This window comes from Salmo trutta, unplaced genomic scaffold (genome assembly GCF_901001165.1).
Source record: "Salmo trutta unplaced genomic scaffold, fSalTru1.1, whole genome shotgun sequence".
Taxonomy (NCBI): Eukaryota; Metazoa; Chordata; class Actinopteri; order Salmoniformes; family Salmonidae; genus Salmo; species Salmo trutta.
In genome coordinates this window covers 1,931,743-1,946,199 of record NW_021823258.1, presented here as the reverse complement: position 1 = coordinate 1,946,199, position 14,457 = coordinate 1,931,743, and the positions used below count along the sequence as shown (strand labels likewise).

Below are 14,457 nucleotides of genomic sequence, written 5' to 3'. Positions count from 1 at the left end.
GTGAGGACCGTGATAGAACACACAACGTGAGGACCGTGAGAGACACAGACACAACGTGAGGACCGTGAGAGACACAGACACAACATGAGGACCGTGAGAGACACAGACACTGTCTAGAACACACAACACATGAGGACCGTGAGAGACACAGACACTGTCTAGAACACACAACATGAGGACCGTGAGAGACACAGACACTGTCTAGAACACACAACATGAGGACCGTGAGAGATACAGACACTGTCTAGAACACACAACGTGAGGACCGTGAGAGACACAGACACTGTCTAGAACACACAACATGAGGACCGTGATAGAACACACAACATGAGGACCGTGAGAGATACAGACACTGTCTAGAACACACAACATGAGGACCGTGAGAGACACAGACACTGTCTAGAACACACAACATGAGGACCGTGAGAGACACAGACACTGTCTAGAACACACAACATGAGGACCGTGAGAGACAGACACTGTCTAGAACACACAACATGAGGACCGTGAGAGACACAGACACTGTCTAGAACACACAACATGAGGACCGTGATAGAACACACAACATGAGGACCGTGAGAGATACAGACACTGTCTAGAACACACAACATGAGGACCGTGAGAGATACAGACACAACATGAGGACCGTGAGAGATACAGACACAACATGAGGACCGTGAGAGACACAGACACTGTCTAGAACACACAACGTGAGGACCGTGAGAGACACAGACACTGTTTAGAACACACAACATGAGGACCGTGAGAGATACAGACACTGTCTACATCCATCTACATCCACTCCCTGGTTGATAAAGCCCCTACAGTAATCCTCTACCCTCCATGGGAGATATAAGAAGCTTTTCTTCCGCGGCCGAGTCAAGCCGTCCTTCTCCCTCAGTCTGCGTCTGAAATGACACCCTATTTCCATTATATTAACTATATAGTTCATGACTGTTGATGAAAGCCGATAGGCCTCTGGTTGAAAGTAGACCACTACCATATAAGGACAAGGGCTCCATTTGGGAGGCAATCACAGTCTCACATCATTTTCCTCAGTCTACTTTTCAGGGCATGAAGAGCCAGAGCCAGAGCTGTGGGCACTCGAACAAAACACAACTCTGATTGGAATCCAGTCGGAGGATAATCTTTCACCAGGGCAACAGAGTTTCCATGGAAATTCTCCGGTCGGGTCCGCGCAGTGCGAATTGGGGCAAGGGGAGTGAAGCTGGGGAGGGCCGTCGGGGTAATTCATTCTCCTGATAATGTGGTGCTGGTAGGTCGGTGGTCACCTTTACCTCTGCCACCTCCATCACATAGACCATATTGTTGGCTTTGGTGAGATATAAAGCCTGGCTGAAATGGCCCTAAATCAGGAATGAACAGCACTCTACATGGCTCTATATCAGGTATGAACAACACTCTACATGGCTCTATATCAGGAATGAACAACACTCTACATAGCTCTATATCAGGAATGAACAACACTCTGAATGGCTCTATATCAGGTATGAACAACACTCTACATGGCTCTATATCAGGTATGAACAACACTCTACATGGCTCTATATCAGGAATGAACAACACTCTACATAGCTCTATATCAGGAATGAACAACACTCTGAATGGCTCTATATCAGGTATGAACAACACTCTACATGGCTCTATATCAGGTATGAACAACACTCTACATGGCTCTATATCAGGTATGAACAACACTCTACATGACTCTATATCAGGTATGAACAGGTATGAACAGCACACTTTCTCTTTCACACATTAGACAGACTATACCGCTAACAAGGACTGCGCCCCATCCCACTCCAGCACCCCATCCCACTCCAGCACCCCATCCCACTCCTTCTCGGTGGCCGACGTGAGTAAGACATTTAAACGTGTTAACCCCCGCAAGGCAATCGCCATCACACTGCACACTGCCCTATCCCATCTGGACAAGAAGAATACCTATGTAAGAATGCTGTTCATTGACTACAGCTCAGTATTCAACACCATAGTACCCTCCAAACCCTCCAAACTTCCTGACGGGCCGTCCCCAGGTGGTGAAGGTAGGAAACAACATCTCCACTTCGCTGATCCTCAACACTGGGGCCCCACAAGGGTGCCTGCTCAGCCTCTCCTGTACTACCTGTTCACCCACGACTGCGTGGCCATGCACGCCTCCAACTCAATCATCAAGTTTGCAGACGACACAACAGTAGTGGGCTTGATTACCAACAACGATGAAACAGCCTACAAGGAGGAGGTGAGGGCCCTCGGAGTGAGGTGTCAGGAAAATAACCTCACACTCAACATCAACAAAACAAAGGAGATGATCGTGGACTTCAGGAAACAGCAGAGGGAGCACCGCCCTATCTACATTGAAGGGACAGTAGTGGAGAAGGTGGAGAGTTTTAAGTTCCTCGGCGTACACATTACGGACAAACTGAAATGGTCCACCCACACAGACAGTGTGGTGAAGAAGGAACAACAGTACCTCATCAACCTCAGGAGGCTGAAAAAATGTGGCTTGTCACCTAAAACCCTGACAAACTTTTACAGATGCACAATCAAGAGCATCCTGTAGGGCTGTATCATAGCCTGGTACAGCAACTGCACCGCCCTCAACCAAAAGACTCTCCAGAGGGGGGTGCAGTCTGCACAATGCATCATGGGGGCAAACTACCTGCCCTCCATGACACCTGCAGCACCCAATGTCACAGGAAGGTAAAAAAGATCATCAAGGACAACAACCACCTGAGCCACTGCCTGTTCACCCCGCTTCCATCCAGAAGGTGAGGTCAGTACAGGTGTATCAAAGCTGGGACCGAGAGACTGAAAAACAGCTTCTATCTCAAGGCCATCAGACTGTTAAACAGCCATCACTAACTCAGAGAGGCTTCTGTCTACACTGAGACCCAATCACTGGACACTTTAATAAATGGATCACTAGTCACTTTAATAATGTTAACATATCTTACATTACTCATCTCATATGTATATACTGTACCTATTACCATCTACTGCATCTTGCCTATGCCGCTCGGCCATCCCTCATCCATATATTTATATGTACGTAGTCTTATTCCTTCCCATTAGATGTGTATTAGGTAGTTGTTGGGGAATTGTTAGATTACTTGTTAGATATTACTGCACTGTCTGAACTAGAAGCACAAGCATTTCGCTACACTCACATTAACATCTGCTAACCATGTGTATGTGACCAATACAATTTGATTTGATTTGATACTGTACGGCTTAGGAGGGAGACACCACACAAAGCTTCCCATGTAGGCTACCTGATTGGATGGGGAAAGGCTTGAACGAGCCTTCCTGTGTGCTCGATTTTATACACCTGTCAGCAACGGGTGTGGCTGAAATAGCCAAATCCACTCATTTGAAGGGGTGTCCACATACTTCTGTATATATAGTACAGAAAGAACATCTTAGCATAAGGGTTTTCACCAATGATAACACAGTAATAGCATGGCCAAATAGAGAGATATTTAAAGAGTGATTAAATAAAGAACTAAAGCCTTGAGCGAGGTGAATATCCCATACCAGGAAGATGACCTGGTCGTTCTGGTCAATGTGCTGCTGATGCTGGCCACTAACTGATGCTGGCCACAAACTGATGCTGGCCACAAACTGATGCTGGCCACAAACTGATGCTGGCCACAAACCTCATGGTTTTAATCTGACTTTAACATCTCACTGGGATTGGAGCCAGTTTCAGATTTACAGAAGCTAAAACCTTTAGGATAACCCATCAATGAAATACGCTGCAGGATGGAATGCAAACTGTCATAATGTGTAATAGGAATCTAACTGTCGTGTTCCCCAAAATGAAAAGAACTGAAACAGAAACGCTGGTTCAGTCAAATTGCCCACGAGCGTTGACGTGTCATGTGTTTCAGCCACATTAGAATGACCATGTTTCTATCTCTGTACATGAACTAGAAATAACCAGACATGACCTGGAAAATTACATAAAGAGACGAGCACAAGGGATTACGTGTGTGTGTGTGTGTGTGTGTGTGTGTGTGTGTGTGTGTGTGTGTGTGTGTGTGTGTGTGTGTGTGTGTGTGTGTGTGTGTGTGTGTGTGTACATGGATGTATATGTGTGGTTTATGACGGATCGTGATCAAGAGGATAAGAGAGTTGGGGGGGATGAGATCAGAGATGATGTACTGTAACTGTCCCCATAGACAGCAATGCCATGAGATCAGAGATGATGTACTGTAACTGTCCCCATAGACAGCAATGCCATGAGATCAGAGATGATGTACTGGTACTGTCCCCATAGACAGCAATGCCATGAGATCAGAGATAATGTACTGTAACTGTCCCCATAGACAGCAATGCAATGAGATCAGAGATGTACTGTAACTGTCCCCATAGACAGCAATGCCATGAGATCAGAGATGATGTACTGGTACTGTCCCCATAGACAGCAATGCCATGAGATCAGAGATAATGTACTGTAACTGTCCCCATAGACAGCAATGCCATGAGATCAGAGATGATGTACTGGTACTGTCCCCATAGACAGCAATGCCATGAGATCAGAGATGATGTACTGTAACTGTCCCCATAGACAGCAATGCCATGAGATCAGAGATGATGTACTGTCATCCACAGGGAGCAGCGCGTCATCCACAGGGCAGGGAGCAGCTCGTCATCCACAGGGAGCAGCGCGTCATCCACAGGGAGCAGCGCGTCATCCACAGGGAGCAGCGCGTCATCCACAGGGAGCAGCGCGTCATCCACAGGGAGCAGCGCCTCATCCACAGGGAGCAGCGCCTCATCCACAGGGAGCAGCGCGTCATCCACAGGGAGCAGCGCGTCATCCACAGGGAGCAGCGCGTCATCCACAGGGAGCAGCGCGTCATCCACAGGGAGCAGCTCGTCATCCACAGGGAGCAGCGCGTCATCCACAGGGAGCAGCGCGTCATCCACAGGGAGCAGCTCGTCATCCACAGGGAGCAGCGCGTCATCCACAGGGAGCAGCGCGTCATCCACAGGGTGCAGCTCGTCATCCACAGGGAGCAGCACGTCATCCACAGGGAGCAGCGCGTCATCCACAGGGAGCAGCACGTCATCCACAGGGAGCAGCTCGTCATCCACAGGGAGCAGCTAGTCATCCACAGGGAGCAGCGCGTCATCCACAGGGAGCAGCTCGTCATCCACAGGGAGCAGCTCGTCATCCACAGGGAGCAGCGCGTCATCCACAGGGAGCAGTGCGTCATCCACTGGGAGCAGCACCTCATCCACAGGGAGCAGCTCGTCATCCACAGGGAGCAGCTCGTCATCCACAGGGAGCAGCACGTCATCCACAGGGAGCAGCGCCTCATCCACAGGGAGCAGCTCGTCATCCACAGGGAGCAGCGCGTCATCCACAGGGAGCAGCGCGTCATCCACAGGGAGCAGCGCATCATCCACAGGGCAGGGAGCAGCACGTCATCCACAGGGAGCAGCACGTCATCCACAGGGAGCAGCGCGTCATCCACAGGGAGCAGCGCCTCATCCACAGGGAGCAGCGCCTCATCCACAGGGAGCAGCGCCTCATCCACAGGGAGCAGCACGTCATCCACGGGGAACAGCGCGTCATCCACAGGGATCAGCGCCTCATCCACAGGGAACAGTGCCTCATCCACAGGGAACAGTGCCTCATCCACAGGGATCAGCGCCTCATCCACAGGGAGCAGCGCCTCATCCACAGGGAGCAGCACGTCATCCACAGGGAGCAGCACGTCATCCACAGGGAGCAGCACGTCATCCACAGGGAGCAGCTCGTCATCCATAAACATGGCAGACATTTGATTCATACAAAATGTTAGTATATTCAGTTGTGAGTGATGACAAAAAAATTGGCTTCAGCGACAATTAATTGAATAATTAAATTGATTTTTTGGTGCACAAAGGTTATGACTAAAGTGTCTTATTACGAATTTTCTAATCTGCCTAAGGTAGCCTAACGGTTAGAGCGTTGGGCCAGTAACCAAAAGGTTGCTGGGCCAAATCCCCAGGCTGACAAGGTAAAACTCTGTTGTTCTCCACCAAAGCAAGGCAGTTAACCCCTGGGTGCTGTGGATGTTGATTAAGGCAGCCCGCCGCACCTCTCTGATTCAGAGGGGTTGGGTTAAATGAGGAAGACACATTTCAGAAGAGGATATTTCATTGTACAACTGACTGGGTACCCCCCTTTTCTAACTCAGGACAGTGGCTAGATTATATTAGCAGCTAATGCGTTAGCGCTACAACCCATTAGTCAGCTATCTACACACTACAGTATGAAGCTGAAAGGTTGAATAGGTCAGACGCGGCGCCATAAGGAATTTCACTGGGAAAGGGGGGATACCTAGTCAGCTGTACAAGACCTCCTATAATTGAACGTGTTTACAGTAGTAAAGACTATAGGCAGCCAGTGAGTTTCATGGGGAAGCTTACAATTTTTCCTAACATTTCTGAATATTTATATATGCACATTTTTGTGGAATAGTTTAATTTCAATAATAACGTTTTTCGTTTCTCAAAATCATTGTCACGTGGTTAATCATAAAAATCTGAAGTCAAAGGATAAAAATTTTAAACAAGTTAAAATTCAACTAATGCGAGATTACCAACCGCTGCCGTATGGACACACTGATACACCGTGATCCACTGGCAGCTAAAGAAACGACAGCATAGAACTCAGAGATACCCTATAGGCCAATGCAGCAGTAGTCCTGTACCTTCATCATCAACTAAGTCAAATACATAGGCCTGAAGACTACAAATAAAACATATCCTGATGAAAAATTCTGGTTCTTTCAATCACATTCATCTCTCTTCTCCGCCTGTCTGCCTCCCTTTCTACTTGTCTTGACTTGAGCTTATTACTAGTGAAATTCAACATTGTTTCAGAGTTTCCTGCGCCAGTGAGCTCTGGACAGGAAGCTGTTTTTTATGACGTTTCCCCTGGCTATACTGTATGGGATCATCAGATCATGATATTTTGCTCTTTCGCATCAAGGCTTGGTGATTATCGACGCCGGCAGTGTTGGAAAGATTTTTCAAATACTGAGCAATGGACGGTAGAAAAACAGCCTTTGTTGACTTGTGTGAGGTGAATAAAACATTTAAAATGGACGGTAGAAAAACAGACTTTGTTGACTTGTGTGAGGTGAATAAAACATTTAAAATGTACGGTAGAAAAACAGCCTGTGTTGACTTGTGTATGGCGAAGAAAACATTTTGTGGTGTACGTGGTGAGTTAAGACAATCAGGAATAAGACATTGTCAAATGGTCATTTTCCTACATATGCAGGCATTCTGGAGACGCACCAGATCTCCATTTCTCAAATCACAAGTGTGTTTGGGAAGCCTGCAATTTGGGTAGTGCTCATGGTAATAGGTCTAGCTGACTGACTTGCAGCTGTCAGGGAAAAGGGTCTAAAATATGAGAAAAGAGTATAATTTAACATGTTGCATCAAGAAGGTGGGGGAGGGAGGTTGTGGCCAAGATATTTGTATTTGCTATTTTTATTTAAATAAAGGTTAAGCGTGTGAGAGGGAGGGAGAGTGAAAGAGAGAGAGAGTGACACATGACTTTATCATCAGAGTTCGGTGAGGTAAGTCCTGGTGACTGACTGCCTTATCTTAGTTCTGTCTTTGTTCTGATCAGTTTCACTCAGAATAATATCAATCATTCTGGGCCCAGTGACAGGACCATCTCTGTTCTGTTACTCCAGGAGAGAAAATGAATATATTGGTTGACAAGCTATGATGGGCAAATGTCCTTTTCTAACAACCAGAAACAAGCTATAAAAGAAGGACGAGAAAAGATATCCTCAGTTATCTGATTTTAAGTCGAGGAAAGTATAACGCGCCACCGGAGAAACAACCCACTGGGCACAGACGTCAATTCAACCTTTATTCCACATTGTTTCAACATTATTTCAGAAACAACATTGATTCAACCAGTGTGTGCCCAGTGAGAAATGAGCATCAAACCACATCAAATCAAATGTTATTGGTCACATACATACGCTTCACTCCACAGGTAATATTACACTTCACTACATTACAACGGTTTGATTTGTTTGATCCGAGCAATTCTTTTCTTAGCTAGCTACATAGCCGTCTTTGTATCAAAGATAATCGTGTAGCTTAGAGTAATTATCGAAGTTAGCTATCTTCGTCCTCCTAACGTAGTCATCACTGCTAGCTAGCTAGTCAACACTGCTAGCTAGCCAACCAGCCAACTTCCACCGACTAGCAGCACTGTAGAATCTATTACATTACAACGGAACGACTTGACTAGTGTAGTGTTAGTGAGCCAGCTACATAGTTGTCTTTGCATCTAAGATAATTGTGTAGTTTAGAGTAATTATTAGTAACTAGCCAGCCGCGACGCCAGACGTAGTCAACACACCTAGTCATCATTAACCCACTGCTAGCTAGCTAGCAAACAGCTAGCCAACCGTTACCGACTAGCAGCGCTCTAGACACTAATACTTTACAACGGAACGACTTGATTAGTGTAGTGTTAGTGAGCCAGCTACATAGTTGTCTTTGCATCTAAGATAATTGTGTAGTTTAGAGTAATTATTAGTAACTAGCCAGCCGCGACGCCAGACGTAGTCAACACACCTAGTCATCATTAACCCACTGCTAGCTAGCTAGCAAACAGCTAGCCAACCGTTACCGACTAGCAGCGCTCTAGACACTAATACTTTACAACGGAACGACTTGATTAGTGTAGTGTTAGTGAGCCAGCTACATAGTTGTCTTTGCTGTCTTTGCATCTAAGATAATTGTGTAGTTTAGAGTAATTATTAGTAACTAGCCAGCCGCGACGCCAGACGTAGTCAACACACCTAGTCATCATTAACCCACTGCTAGCTAGCTAGCAAACAGCTAGCCAACCGTTACCGACTAGCAGCGCTGTAGATACCAATACTTTACAACGGAACGATTTGACTAGTGCAGTGTTGGCTAGCTAGCTACATAGTTGTCTTTGTCATAGCTTGATAATTGTGTAGTTTAGTAATTACCGAGGTTAGCTAGCCAGCTATTGGCGTCCCCCGCGACGCCATTTTTTCCAAACCCAGCCAACTAGTAACACTGTAGAAACTAAATACATTACAAAGGAACGTCTTGATTAGTGTTATGTTAGCTAGCTACAAAGTTGCTTTTGTATCATGACAAGGTGTAGTACTGAAACTATCGAGGTCACCTAGCCAGCTACACCTAGCCAGCTACACGGTCAAACAAAGTCAACAACGCAGCCACTGCTAGCTAGCCTACTCCACCAGCCAGCAGTACTGTATCATTTTCGTCATCTTAGTCAATAAGATTTTTTGCAACGTAAGCTTAACTTTCTGAACATTCGAGACGTGTAGTCCACTTGTCATTCCAATCTCCTTTGCATTAGCGTAGCCTCTTCTGTAGCTTGTCAACTATGTGTCTGTCTATCCCTGTTCTCTCCCCTCTGCACAGGCCATACAAACGCTTCACACCGCGTGGCCGCTGCCACTCTAACCTGGTGGTCCCAGCGCGCACGACCCACGTGGAGTTCCAGGTCTCCGGCAGCCTCTGGAACTGCCGGTCTGCGGCCAACAAGGCTGAGTTCATCTCAGCCTATGCTACCCTCCAGTCCCTAGACTTCCTGGCGCTGACGGAAACATGGATCACCACAGATAACACTGCTACTCCTACTGCTCTCTCCTCGTCTGCCCACGTGTTCTCGCATACCCCTAGAGCATCGAGCCAGCGGGGTGGTGGCACTGGAATCCTCATCTCTCCCAAGTGGACATTCTCTCTTTCTCCCCTGACCCATCTGTCTATCTCCTCATTTGAATTCCATGCTGTCACAGTTACCAGCCCTTTCAAGCTTAACATCCTCATCATTTATCGCCCTCCAGGTTCCCTTGGAGAGTTCATCAATGAGCTTGACGCCTTGATAAGTTCCTTCCCTGAGGATGGCTCACCTCTCACAGTTCTGGGTGACTTTAACCTCCCCACGTCTACCTTCGACTCATTCCTCTCTGCCTCCTTCTTTCCACTCCTCTCCTCTTTTGACCTCACCCTCTCACCTTCCCCCCCTACTCACAAGGCAGGCAATACGCTTGACCTCATCTTTACTAGATGCTGTTCTTCCACTAATCTCATTGCAACTCCTCTCCAAGTCTCCGACCACTACCTTGTATCCTTTTCCCTCTCGCTCTCATCAAAAACTTCTCACTCTGCCCCTTCTCGGATGGTATTGCGCCGTCCCAACCTTCGCTCTCTCTCTCCTGCTACTCTCTCCTCTTCCATCCTATCATCTCTTCCCTCTGCTCAAACCTTCTCCAACCTATCTCCTGATTTTGCCTCCTCAACCCTCCTCTCCTCCCTCTCTGCATCCTTTGATTTTCTCTGTCCCCTATCCTCCAGGCCGGCTCGGTCCTCCCCTCCTGCTCCGTGGCTCGACGACTCACTGCGAGCTCACAGAACAGGGCTCCGGGCAGCCGAGCGGAAATGGAGGAAAACTCGCCTCCCTGCGGACCTCGCATCCTTTCACTCCCTCCTCTCTACATTTTCCTCTTCTGTATCTGCTGCTAAAGCCACTTTCTACCACTCTAAATTCCAAGCATCTGTCTCTAACCCTAGGAAGCTTTTTGCTACCTTCTCCTCCCTCCTGAATCCTCCTCCCCCTCCCCCCCCCTCCTCCCTCACTGCGGATGACTTCGTCAACCATTTTGAAAAGAAGGTTGACGACATCCGATCCTCGTTTGCTAAGTCAAGCGACACCGCTGGTCCTGCTCACACTGCCCTACCCTGTGCTTTGACCTCTTTCTCCCCTCTCTCTCCAGATGAAATCTCGCGTCTTGTGACGGCCGGCCGCCCAACAACCTGCCCACTTGACCCTATCCCCTCCTCTCTTCTCCAGACCATTTCCGGAGACCTTCTCCCCTACCTCACCTCGCTCATCAACTCATCCTTGACCGCTGGCTACGTCCCTTCCGTCTTCAAGAGAGCGAGAGTTGCACCCCTTCTGAAAAAACCTACACTCGATCCCTCCGACATCAACAACTACAGACCAGTATCCCTTCTTTCTTTTCTCTCCAAAACTCTTGAACGTGCCGTCCTTGGCCAGCTCTCCTGCTATCTCTCTCAGAACGACCTTCTTGATCCTAATCAGTCAGGTTTCAAGACTGGGCATTCAACTGAGACTGCTCTTCTCTGTGTCACGGAGGCTCTCCGCACTGCTAAAGCTAACTCTCTCTCCTCTGCTCTCATCCTTCTAGACCTATCTGCTGCCTTTGATACTGTGAACCATCAGATCCTCCTCTCCACCCTCTCCGAGCTGGGCATCTCCGGCGCGGCCCACGCTTGGATTGCGTCCTACCTGACAGGTCGCTCCTACCAGGTGGCGTGGCGAGAATCTGTCTCCGCACCACGTGCTCTCACCACTGGTGTCCCCCAGGGCTCTGTTCTAGGCCCTCTCCTATTCTCACTATACACCAAGTCACTTGGCTCTGTCATATCCTCACACGGTCTCTCCTATCATTGCTATGCAGATGACACACAATTAATCTTCTCCTTTCCCCCTTCTGACAACCAGGTGGCGAATCGCATCTCTGCATGTCTGGCAGACATATCAGTGTGGATGACGGATCACCACCTCAAGCTGAACCTCGGCAAGACGGAGCTGCTCTTCCTCCCGGGGAAGGACTGCCCGTTCCATGATCTCGCCATCACGGTTGACAACTCCCTTGTGTCCTCCTCCCAGAGTGCTAAGAACCTTGGCGTGATCCTGGACAACACCCTGTCGTTCTCCACTAACATCAAGGCGGTGACCCGATCCTGTAGGTTCATGCTCTACAACATTCGCAGAGTACGACCCTGCCTCACACAGGAAGCGGCGCAGGTCCTAATCCAGGCACTTGTCATCTCCCGTCTGGATTACTGCAACTCGCTGTTGGCTGGGCTCCCTGCCTGTGCCATCAAACCCCTACAACTCATCCAGAACGCCGCAGCCCGTCTGGTGTTCAACCTTCCCAAGTTCTCTCACGTCACCCCGCTCCTCCGCTCTCTCCACTGGCTTCCAGTTGAAGCTCGCATCCGCTACAAGACCATGGTGCTTGCCTACGGAGCTGTGAGGGGAACGGCACCTCCGTACCTTCAGGCTCTGATCAGGCCCTACACCCAAACAAGGGCACTGCGTTCATCCACCTCTGGCCTGCTCGCCTCCCTACCTCTGAGGAAGCACAGTTCCCGCTCAGCCCAGTCAAAACTGTTCGCCGCTCTGGCACCCCAATGGTGGAACAAGCTCCCTCACGATGCCAGGACAGCGGAGTCAATCACCACCTTCCGGAGACACCTGAAACCCCACCTCTTTAAGGAATACCTGGGATAGGATAAAGTAATCCTTCTAACCCCCCCCCCCCTTTAAAAGATTTAGATGCACTATTGTAAAGTGGTTGTTCTACTGGATATTATAGGTGAATGCACCAATTTGTAAGTCGCTCTGGATAAGAGCGTCTGCTAAATGACTTAAATGTAAAATGTAAACATACACATGGTTAGCAGGTGTTAATGCGAGTGTAGCGAAATGCTTGTGCTTCTAGTTCCGACAGTGCAGTAATATCTAACAAGTAATCTAACAATTCCCCAACAACTACCCTATACACACAAATCTAAGAAAAGGAATGGAATAAGAATATATACATATAAATATATGGATGAGCGATGACAGAGCGGCATAGGCAAGATGCAGTAGATGGTATAAAATACAGTATAGACGTGAGATATGTAAACATTATTAAAGTGACTAGTGATTCAATTATTAAAGTGGCCAATGATTTCAAGTCTGTATGTAGGCAGCAGCCTCTCTGTGTTAGTGATGGCTGTTTAACAGTCTGATGGCCTTGAGATAGAAGCTGTTTTTCAGTCTCTCGGTCCCAGCTTTGATGCACCTGTACTGACCTCGCCTTCTGGGTGGTAGCGGGTTGAACAGGCAGCGGCTGTAACGGGTGTCGTAATGAATGGACCAAGGTGCAGCGGGAAAATGTATACTCATCTTCTTTAATTGTTATAAAAGAAGGAAAAACAAACAAAACACGTATACAAAACACAACGAACGCCACTAACAGTCCTATCAGGTGCATGGACACTAAACTGGAGACAACTACCCACAATTCCCATTATCAAAACACCCCTATACATAGGACCTTCAATCAGAGGCAACGAGGAACAGCTGCCTCCAATTGAAGGCCAAATCAATAAACTAAACATAGAACTAGAAAGACTAGACTAGAACATAGAAATATACTAACATAGAACATAAACCAAAACCCCAGAACACTCTAATCAAACACCCCTCTACAAAACACATAGCCCAACAAACCCTGAAACACTCTAAACAAATACCCCCTGCCACGTCCTGACCAAACTAATATAACAAATAACCCCTTTACTGGTCAGGACGTGACAGCGGCTCAGGTGGTTGTTGTCCTTGATGATCTTTTTGGCCTTCCTGTGACATCGGGTGCTGTGGGTGTCTTGGAGGGCAGGTAGTTTGCCCCCGTGATGCATTGTGCAGACTGCACCACCCTCTGGAGAGCCTTGCGGTCGTGGGCAGTGCAGTTGCCGTACCAGGCGGTGATACAGCACGACAGAATGCTGTCGATTGTGCATCTGTAAACGTTTGTCAGGGTTTTAGGTGACAAGCCAAATTTCTTTGCGCCTTCTTCACCATACTGTATGTGTGGGTGGACCATTTCAGTTTTTCCTTGATGTGTACTTCGAGGAACTTAAAACTGTGGAAAGGGGGGTGCTCCCTCTGCTGTTTCCTGAAGTCCACGATCATCTCTTTTGTTTTGATGATTGAGTTGGAGGCGTGCATGGCCACGCAGTTATGGGTGAACAGGACGTATAGGAGGGGGCTGAGCATGCACCCCTGTGGGGCCCCAGTGTTGAGGATCAGCGAAGTGGAGGTGTTGTTTCCTACCTACGGCAGCCCGTCAGGGAGTCCAGGACACAATCGCGCAGGGCGGGGTTGAGACCCAGGGCCTCAAGCTTAATGATGAGTTTGAGGCCCTCTCTCTCTCTCTTGCTCTCTCTCTCTCTCTCTCTCTCTCTCCCCATCTCTGTCTCTCAATTCATGGCTGCCAAGTGAACACTACAAACTTCCATCCAAGTTAATTTAATCAATTTAATCATTTTCAGCGGGCCATTCACTCAAGCACCCAAAGCACTTCCTTGGCAACGAATGACATAGAAAGTAGTCCTTCTGTGTTGGCCTAGATGTGTGTTCTGAAACCATGGTGATGGGCTGAGGACCTGGATCTGGCTGTTGATCTAGCTCTCTGAGCTGGCTGACACTCACTATGACCCCTTCTCTCTCTCTCTCTCTCTCTCTCTCTCTCTCTCTCTCAACATCATATTTTCATGCAGATTAGCATGAGTAGGTGAGACGGGGTAAAGTGGACG

The 14,457-nt window shown here is 48.0% G+C and overlaps 1 protein-coding gene and 1 pseudogene across 1 annotated transcript in view; one reads left to right on the top strand and one right to left on the bottom strand.

Annotated features, from left to right (window-relative positions):
- The window catches only part of LOC115189948 (calcium-activated potassium channel subunit beta-4), a 61,990-nt gene that overhangs the window by 11,205 nt on the left and 36,328 nt on the right, over positions 1 to 14,457 (bottom strand). The gene's annotated exons all lie outside the window — the stretch shown is intronic.
- LOC115189970 (uncharacterized protein DDB_G0271670-like) lies at positions 4,523 to 5,820 on the top strand (annotated as a pseudogene).